We start from the raw sequence: 10,260 nt of genomic DNA, 5'->3' as shown, positions 1-10,260 counted from the left end.
GGGGCTGGGGGAACAGGGTAAGCACTTTCTCTGTAGGATTTGGGGGTATTTGCTTTTTTTTCCCCTTGGGGCAGAATCTCCTCACCCCCAATGGGGTGACATAAATCATATAAAATTGTCTCTTTCTGCTGATTTACAAGCATCTCAGCTCCTTCTTTGCTCCTTGAAATCACGGCGACTTATCAGGGCTTTAGGAGGCATTTACTGCCCATCTCTGTGCCCAGTGGTGCTTTAGGGTCTACAAAAAGAGTTATGACCCTGGCCCGTGTAGCTCCCGGCACATGCAAAGTGCCCAGTGCCCTGGACGGCCAGCCGCAGCCACACAGGGCCGCCATGTCTTCCTGTACCCTGCTGACCCACTCCCGCTGCCCGCCAGGGTTTTGCACAAGCGGCTGCCTCTACCTCGAATCCCTTTCTACCCCCTTTACTTACTCATTTCTACTTTCCTTTTGAGTCCTCGCTCTAGGTTGCCAGTCACCAGCAAACTGTACCTGCTTCCCCCAGCCAGAACCCCTACGCCCTTGGTGCCTTGCTGGCATGATGGATGGCTGGGCCCCCTTAAAGCACAACCTGGTGGCTGTAGCCAGTGCTGTGTCACACACAGAGGATGCGTCCGTGCTGTGCAGACAGAGACAAGTACCCAGAGGCCAAGGGCCCCGGGTCCCGGTCTAGATGGAACCTGGAGAAGGGTGAGTGGTCTTGGGCCCAGCCTCTCCTCTGCAGAGTGGGGGGCTTGCCCCGGGTGAGGTCCCCAGTCCCCGACTCCTGGGGCACCGGGCCAAAATACGGATGGCCGGGTTCCCTCCCCAGACTGATGAAATTAGGCTCCCAGAGCGTGTAGTCGAGAATCTGTGTTTTCAGAGAGCTTCCCAGGCAACTCGCACGTGGCTGCGTCTCCCCGTCTCAGGACCAGGGCTGGAAGCACTGCCCTGGGGGATTCTGAACACGCGACCACCCTGCGTTTTCTCGAACGATTAAGTTTTTTCTCTTAATTCCGTGTTCCCTGGATTGAACTACGGCAAAACCACCACCGTGAGAACAAGTCTGGCTCCTGAATGGGAAAACTCTGGGTCGTGACGCTGCTTTCACGTCTCTCAAGGGGCTGCTAGTTTTTCTAGAAAGTCCAGGTATTTGAAAGCACATAACTACCACCGGCCCATCTATCTTAGTCAGCCCAGGCAGCCGTAACAAAATAGCACAGGCTGGCTGGCTTACACAACACGCATTTCTTTCTCACGGTTCTGGAGACTGGGGGGTCTGAGATCAAGGTACCTGAGAGTCACTTCCTGATGAGGGCCCTCTTCCTGGCCTGCTGATGGCCACCTTCTTGCTGGGTTCTCATGTGGTAGAGAAAGAGAGAGTGCTCTGGCGTCTCCTCCTCTTAGGAGGGCCCCAGCCCTATCAGAGTAGGGACCCACCCCGATTACCTCATTTAACCTTCATCAACCTCCTCACAGGCCCGACCTCCAATATGGTCACCCTGGCAGATGAATTTGTGGAGGAGGGCATAAACGCTGTGTCTAGTCTATAATAGCATCGATGGCTGATGCTTTAGAGAAAGCGGAGCTTGACCCACAAGACAAATCAGTGCTCGATAAATTCTAGTACCTGTCTTGCCCAAAGAGTTCTCGAGAAATAGCTTCTGCTCCCTCCATGTCAAGGAGGACTCAGCATTTTTAGTGGCGTGGGTTCTACTTGGCCTCAGTGTGCCTTCCCGCGGTTGCTTCTGGAAAGTGTCAGGGTGGTTCTGGCTGCCTGAACACCCTTTGTCCTACCCACTTCTTAAGTAAGATTTCCAACTTCTCTGCCAATTCTGTGAACACCTCATTTCCTCATGACGGCAACGTCTTTTCTGCCTAAGTGGGCTGACGTGGGTTTCAGCTGCTTGCAATTCAGAATTTCGTCTGATACACATATCACATAAGGAACGATTAAGGAGCTGTGAGTATTTGGTCTGAAGCAGGGAAGTCTCAGGAGCTGCTATTTATCTACAGATATCTGAAGGACTGTCATGTGGAAGAGAAACAGACTGCTTCTGTGTGGCTCCGGAAGGCAAAACTAGACCAATGAAGAAAGCTTTGGAGAGAAATATTTCAGCTCAACACAAGGCCGTCCCTTCTGAGCTAGTCCTCGGGAAGATGATGCCTAAAGACAAAATGGGCTTGCTCCCCGTCATAGTCGGGGTTAGTGGAGGCTGGATCCCTTTGTCAAGAATGCTGTATAGAAAGGACCGATTTGCTAGATAAGGTGCCCCTGCTTTCAAGATATTCTCCATTTTTAATTGCATTTCAGTACACTTCATGTGCCTTTTTAGTAATTAATCTGTCACAGGAGGAAAGGAAAGGAAGAGGAAGACAGGAAGAGAACCATCCAGCCTCATGCTTATTAACTTTTGATACTCTTAATTTTCATGATGATAAGAAGAAACATTAAACCATGTGCAATCATGAAATTTTAGTTCCTATAGATAAGTATGAAGCAGAAAATGTATGTCACCTATCACCCGCCATACATTTTGGGGATTTATTTCTAGTCTTTTAATTTTAATATATACATAAAATATTTTTGGTAACAGTTTTCTTGAAATAGAATTTACCCACATACAATTCACCCATTTCAAATGTACAGCTGAATGGTTTCTAGTATATTCTCAGAGTCGTATAACCACCACTACAATCCAATTTAGCATATTTTTCTAACCCCCTCAAAATCCTCTGTCCTTTAGCAGTGATCCCTTATTTCCACCACTTTTCCGTATTCCCTCAGCTCAAGGAAACCATTACTCTATTTTCTATCTTATAGATTTGCCTGTTTGGGAATTTTTATATAAATAGAATATTATATAAATACACGATGTGGCTATTTGTGATCAGTTTCTTTCACTTAGCATAATATTTTCATGGCCCATCCATGGTGTAAGTCAGTACTTCATCTTTATTGCTGAAAAATATTCCATTGTATGAGTATGCCACATTTTTTTAATCTATAGTTCAGTTGATGGATATTTGGGTTGTTTCCACTTTTTGCCTGTTATGTATAATACTGATGAATATTTCCATACACATTTTTGTATGGGCATATGTTTTCATTTCTCTTAGGTATATACCTAGAAATAGAATTTTTTAGGTCATATGGTGACAATGTTTAAACCTTCTGGGGAATTTCCAGACTGGTTTCCAATAAAGTTGCACCATTTTACATTTCTACCAGCAGCAGATGAGAATTCCAATGTCTCCACATCCTCACCAACACTTGTTATTAGCAGTTTTTTTTTATTATAGCCATTCCAGTGGCCATAAAGAAGCATCTCGTGGGGTGCCTGGCTGACCCAGTTGGTAGAACATGAGACTCTTGATCTTGGGGTTGGAGGTTGGGTCCCATGTTGGAAGTACAGGTCCCTTGAAAATAAAATGTTTTTTAAAAAAAAAAAAGTATCTCTTTGTGGTTTTTGTCTGCATCTCCTGATGGCTAATTATTCCTCTTTTCATGTGCTTACTGGCCCTTGTATATAATCTTTAGAGAAATATACAGATCTTCTACCCATTTCTTAATGATTTTTTGATTATTGAGTTTTAAGAGTTCTTTATATATTCTAGCTACAAATCCCACACCAGATATATGAATTGCTAAAATGTTCTCTCATTCTTTTGGTTGTCTTTTTACTTTCCTGATGGTGTCCTTTGAAGTGGAACATATTTTTAATGTTGATGAAGTCCAACTTAACCTGTTTTTTTCTTTTATTGTGAGTACTTTTGGTGTCATATCTAAGAAACCATTGCCTAATATAAGCTCATGAAGATTTACTCCTATGTTTTCTTCTCAGAGTTTTATAGTTTTCACTTTACATTCAAGTCTTTGATCCATTTTGACTTAACTTTTGTGTATGGTATTTGCATGTGGATATCCAGTTGTTCCAGCACGATTTGTTGAAAATATTATTTTTTCTTCATTGAGATTTTTTGGCACCTATGTCAAAAGTCAATTGATCATAAATGTGAAGGCTTATTTCTGGACTCTCAGCTCTATTCCTTTAATTTATAAGTCTATACAACAGTACCACATTGTTTTAATAACTGTAGTTTCATGGTAATCTTTGAAAGCAGGAAATGTGAGTCTTCTAAAACCCTTCTTTTTTAGACTGTCTTGACCATACCAAGTCCCTCAGATTTCCATATAAATTTTAGAATTCGCTCATCAATTTTTGCAAAAAAATCCTGCTTAGATTTTGAGGGAGTGAATTGAATCTGTAGATCAATTTTGGGAGTATGGTCATCTTAACAATAGTAAGTCTTCTGATTCATGAACATGGGATATCTTTCCATTTATTTAGCTCATAACTTCTTTCAACAATGTTTTTAAACAATTTTCAGAGTGTAGGGGTTTTTTTTTTTTCAAATATTTATTTTTGAGAGAAAGAAAGAGAGAGAGAGTACAAGCCAGGGGAAGGGCAGAAAGAGACAGAGACAGAGGATCTGAAGCAGGCTCTATGTCCAATGTAGGGCTCAAACTCACAAGCCTTGAGATCATGACCTGAGCCAAAGTCAGACATTTAACTGACTGAGCCACCCAGGCACCCCCAGAGTATGAGTTTTGCATTTCTTTTTTAAATTTATTCCTGCATATGTCATTATTTTTGATGATATTGTAATTACATTGCTTTTAAATTTCATTTTGCATAATTCATTTTATTAGTTCTAATGGATTTTCAGTAATTTCTTAAAATGAGTTACATGCAAAATCATGTCATTTGCAAATATCTCCAATATCTGTGCCTTTTATTTTGTTTTCTTGCTTAATTGCACTGGCTGGAACCTCCAGTGTAATGGTGAAGAGAAGTGGCCAGAGTGGATATCCTTGTCTTCCCCTTGACTGTAGGAGGAAAACCATCATTCTTTTACCGTAAGTATAATATTAACTGTAAGTTTATTTTTTTGTTTGTGTGTTTGTTTTGTTTTATAGATATCTTTTATGAAGTTTAGGAAGTACCCTTCTACTCCTGGTTTGTTGAGTATTTGATCATAAATGGTGGGGTGTTGGATTGTGTTGAATTGGGGTTTTTTTTTTCCTNCTATTTATATGGCACATTACATTAATTGTTTTTTGGACTTTAAACCAACCTTGCATTCCTGGGATAAGATAAGTCCCACTTAGTCATGGCCTATAATGCTTTTTATATGTTGTGGGATTTTATCTGCTAGTATTTTATTGAGGATTTCTATGTCATATGAGCTATTGGTCTGTTATTCTCTTTTCTTGTAATTTTTCATCAGGGTTTGTATCTGAGCAATTCTGACCTCACAGAAGTATAGTTGTTTTATAGGGCTGCCTTAACAAATTACCACAAACTGGTGGCTTAAAACAACATACAGTTATTCTCTCACAGTTCTTGAAGTCAGAAGTCTGAAATCAAAATGTCAACAGGGTTGATTCCTTCTGGGTGCTCTGACAGAAAATCCATCCCATGCCTTTCTCATAGTTTCTGACAATTCTTGGTGTTCCTTGGCTTATAAATATATCATTCCTACCTCAGTCTCCATCTTTAAATTGCGTTCCCCTCTGTGCAACTCTGTGTCTTCTTTTTTTTTCTATCACTTATAAGAATTTAGAGACTAGTCTAAATCCATGATGCTCTTACCTCGAGATCTTTTACTTGATGCTATCTGCAAAGACCTTATTTCCAAATAAAGTCACATCTACCAGTACTGAGAACTACTTGGAAATATTTACGGGGTCTACTGTTCACCTCTCCCACTGACTACAATCCTTGCCAAGTCATGTACTCATTCATCTGCCCACTCCTTCAACAGTTACACCAAAAATTATAGGAAGAAATGGGAATACAGTGATACATTGGATAGAGTCTCTGCCTTGAAGTATAACACTGTCTAGCAGGCCATTGTGGGGCACAAATAAAAGAAATATAAAAAAGGAGATGGTAAAAACCATTTTGTTTGGAGGCTAAAAGACTAATAGGAACAGCCCAGAAAACGGATGAGCTTTCCAAGCAGAAAGTAATATAGTCAGCAAGCTCGGGTGTTAAAAAGCAAGGGCCAGTCATAGATGGTTGACAGGAATACAGGGGGTATGGATGGGAAGAGTGGGCAGCAATGCCAGAGAAGGAGTCATCCAGAGAGTAAAATTCATCTTAAGGTGTAGGAGGAAGGGCTGGGGTTTCTGGGTGTATGCACGATCCTGTATTCATACCTCCAAAATTAGTCTGAAGGTCGATGACTCCAGGTAGGGGTCATCTTGAGCTGATCCTTCAGCTAGAACACGTGAGCTGACCATGAACTTCATATACTTTCACAGAGGAGGCCTCTGTAGGTGACACCCCAGTACCAGTCTAGCTTCCCAGCCCAGGCTCACATGAAAGCCAATTCTGAAAAGCGTACCTCCTCACCTAGCAAGAAAATCCCCATAGCAAACCAATTCCCAAGTTTCATTTCTTTCATGCAAATTCGCCTACGACATAATCCAATCACAGCAAACAGAATTGGGCTGCTCCCTGGAGCTGGGTGAATACAGCCCCGGTGCACTGTCTCACTTTTAGAAGACATAGTGGCGGTAGTTGTGATGGGGAAGTACTGTTGCTCCAGAACCCTGTGCTCAGGGTCCTGCGTAGGGACCCACTCAGGGCATGGGGAGTGGAGTGTGGAAAAGAAAAAAAAAGGATCGCCCCAGCGAGACTTGAGATTCCGGGCGAAAGAGGTATCACCACACCCCACTGGACCTCATCCACGGCCTCTCCCCTCCGAGGAACAAAGGTGGGGGACAAAGAGGAAAACAGATTAATATCATAAAAGCTTCTGGGTCTTCAGCCAAGGAACAGCAAGTCCTAAACAAATTGACACGAGGTTATTTGAAGGGAAGCATGTCGCGCAAGCGTAACAATAAACAGCCGTGCTGGGCCGGCCACGCCACTTCTGCCACGGAAGGCCAGCCTCGGGAGCCCATCTCCGGGGAGGAGCCCCATTTGGTGGAACATTGAGACACACAGGAAGAACACACACTGGCGCGGCCTTCCTCCTGCGGCACCAGCTGGGTGAAAAGGAGGTCAACATGTGCAGATCGGAAGCACGAGGTTGTGACACGGAATATGTAGGGACTCGCCTCTCCTAAGCCACAGTTTTCCCAGATTCAAAATGAACAGAATGATATTCTCCGCCCGCCCGCCTCACCCCTTCTTGTAGTGTCCCTTATCTCCTCTAGCTCCGTCCAGGGCTCTCACTAGCCAGGAAGCCTTCTTGAAACAGGCGAAGAGAACACTGTCCCCCAGCCCCCTGTCCCCCCGGGGCTAAATCCCACGTTCCAAAAACAGTTTGCACTTTGGCTCGGAAGAACCGAGGGCTACAGTGGACTGGAGCCAGGAGACTGGACTTCCAGCTCCAGCTCTGTCGCTAACGTACTTGGTGGCTGGGGGAGTGTCTTTTAGTATCTCTGAGCCTGAATTTTCTCTCTGTAACATAAGGCAGGGTTAAATCAGACTTGTGCCTGCAAAGCTCCCTGAGAGCTCTAGTTCATGAGTCCACTAGCCACAGCCTAGGGGCCAATGCTGTTCACAAACTATTTTTGTAAATAAAGTTTTATTGGAATACAGCCGTACCCATCCTTCACATACTGCTTATGGTTGCTTTCTCACTACATGGCAGCGTGGGGGTAGTTAAGACCAATACCGACTGGGTGACCCAGAAGCTTAAAATATTCACTAAGCCACGGCTTGAGACCAACACTGTCGTTTGAACAGCAAGGAAACTGGAGGCATGAACAGGGCAAGCAATTTGCCCAAACTCACGCAAGTCAGGGCAGAGGTCAGGACAGCCCCGCTTTCCTGATTCACATCAGCCAAAAATTCTCACGTGGCCTAACACTCTGTTCAGTTCTAAATACCAGTGGAAGCTATGTTGGGGCAGAAAGCCTGTGGGGACAGGAGGCAGTTCCCAGGAAAGGAGTCTGCGGAGCCGGGGCAGTACCTGGAGACTTTGGTGGCAGAGGCCGTTATGGTGAGTCCCGTGTGGCGGGCTGTGACAGCGGGTCAGTGTGCGGACCCCGTCCCTCGGGGCTGCTGAGCCAAAGAGCAGGGCCAGGTGGCCCGCTTGAAAGGCAGCAGTATTTCAGGTGGAAATCAGATGACGGCTGGCCTCTGAGATGACATTTTAACCGCAGGTCATGGATCTTGGTAAACTTCAGTTGGCTTTGGAACCACAAGGAGACATTTTTTCTTGCCTCTTTACTCCCTGGCTACTTCCTCCTTCTAGCATTTATTAATCTGGCTGGTTAAACATTGACCCCCAAATGCAGCCTCCACTTGTTTCAAGTCCTGTTCTCTCTGTTGGTTTCAGAAAAGAGCTCCCACTAAACAAACCTAACTTTTCTTCTCTTTCTTTTCACAGCCAGAGTCAAGTGATAAAGGAGGTGGGGTCGGGGGTGCCATGTTTGTTATAAAAGACACACCCTAAAACCTGGGCCCCAGAGGGGAGGACACCCTTCGGATTCAGGCTAGCCATGCTCAGAAAGAAATTACTGGCTGTAAACCCCACAGGAGAAAAGCCACTTAATTTGTGTGAAGGCACATTTTAGAGAAGAGATTATAAACTGTTAATTTGTCTGATTTCTCCATCACTAAACAAAGTATCCCATTCTCTGCTGGGATGGGGGGTGGGGAGGCAGCGCCACATGCAACCGCGAAACCAAGTGAGGTGGGGGCTTCCTTAGAGATTGGTGTGTCTTCAACAAGAACGACTGACATGTCAGTTCCCTGCCACCTGCTTGCTGAGAGTTCAACTGACACGGCCATGCAGCCGGCGAGAGAATTCTCGGGACTGCTTAACACACACCCTGAAGGACAGGGTTAGGTGTGAGCACAGAGACAGCGCCCTCTTCTTGTCTGGCTGGGGGACTGGCTGGAAGGGGCAGGGGAGTCCGTGCCTGCAGAGAGAAAGGCAGACACCTCCCGCCAGTTGCCTGCAGCCTCCTGAGTGTCCCTGCCGCCCTCAGTGAGCAAACACAGAGCAGAGAAAAGCACAGGGGCCCCGGGGCTGTCCAGTGGCTGCCAAGTGAGGGAGCTCCGTCACACAGAGGGAGCTGCGGGTGTAGACCGCCAGCAGGACTCTGGTCTGAGGGGTGCTCAGTGTCAGGAAGGACCCACGTGCGATAGAATGCCATATTCACCCTTTCTAGAGAGGTGGCCGTATTGGCGGAGACCGCGAGCAGCTCAAAGAACCAGAGTGAGGTCAGGGGCGCCTTCCTTCCCAATGGCCTCCACCTCCCTCGGTCCTTCCCGCTCTACCTCGTGAAGAGAAGCCCAGAACAGCAAGAGGAGGCAAGGACGGCCTGCACCTTCCCCACCCGAAGCCCTCTCAGCACAGCCTGCGCTGGGGGGCAGGTCCCTGAGCCAGACAGGAGATTGAGGAGGTAAAGGAAATTGGACTGCAATTTTTATTTTTTAGATAAAAGTCATATAACATGAAATTCACCATTTTAGGCCTTTTAATGTGTACAATTCAGTGGCTTTTAGTATATTCACTTGACTGAGATTTAATTAACTGGAAAGGATGAAGCCTAAGATGCCATTAAGGGCGAGGAGGAAAAGTAAAGCTTTTTCTCTGATTAGAGGGAATGAAGAACAACTTGATGTTATGAACCTTTACTAACACCGGGCCTCTCCATTCATATATCCCACCGGCGACTCAAACTCATCGTGTCCCAGAGTGAATGCATAGCTTATTCCTCTACTCCCTCACCTTCAGAGAAAATAAAAGAAGCCAGCTTCTTTTTTAAGATTTTTTAAAAATTTTTTATGTTTATTTATTATTGAGACAAACAGAGCATGAGTGGGGGAGGGTCAGAGAGAGAGGGAGACACAGAATCGGAAACAGGCTCCAGGCTCTGAGCTGTCAGCACAGAGCCTGATGCGGGGCTCGAACCCACGGACTGTGAGATTGTGACCTGAGCCGAAGTCGGACGCTTAACCGACTGAGCCACCCAGGCGCCCCAAAAGAAGCCAGCTTCTTTACCATGCATTCAGTAAATTACGCCCAAATCCTGAAAATCTCCCAGAGTCCTTCACTCAGACTCTTGTCAGTCACAAAATCTCTAATAACTCTGGTTCATCCTCTCCCTCAGCCCCCTCTGTGGCACCTTTTGCCCTGAGCACAGCTGTCCCTTCCTTGGACTGTCCCTTCCCTGGACTGTGGCACTAGCCTCCTCCCTGACGGGCCCCCTTTTGCTGCACCGCCCCCCCCCCCCCCCTCCCCACCCCCC

At 45.6% G+C, this 10,260-nt stretch overlaps 1 long non-coding RNA gene across 1 annotated transcript in view; it reads left to right on the top strand.

Annotated features, from left to right (window-relative positions):
- Positions 1-9,181: 9,181 nt before the first annotated feature.
- The window catches only part of LOC144223713 (uncharacterized), a 4,827-nt gene continuing 3,748 nt past the window's right edge, over positions 9,182-10,260 (top strand). The window contains exon 1 of the long non-coding RNA XR_013332799.1: positions 9,182-9,411. This is a non-coding gene — a long non-coding RNA (uncharacterized LOC144223713). The remainder of the gene's footprint in view (positions 9,412-10,260) is intronic.

The sequence above is a fragment of the Crocuta crocuta genome, unplaced genomic scaffold (genome assembly GCF_008692635.1).
Source record: "Crocuta crocuta isolate KB4526 unplaced genomic scaffold, BGI_CrCroc_1.0 scaffold70, whole genome shotgun sequence".
In the NCBI taxonomy this organism is placed as follows: domain Eukaryota; kingdom Metazoa; phylum Chordata; class Mammalia; order Carnivora; family Hyaenidae; genus Crocuta; species Crocuta crocuta.
Note: the sequence above shows the minus strand (reverse complement) of the source record. Positions and strands in the feature narration are given on the sequence as shown.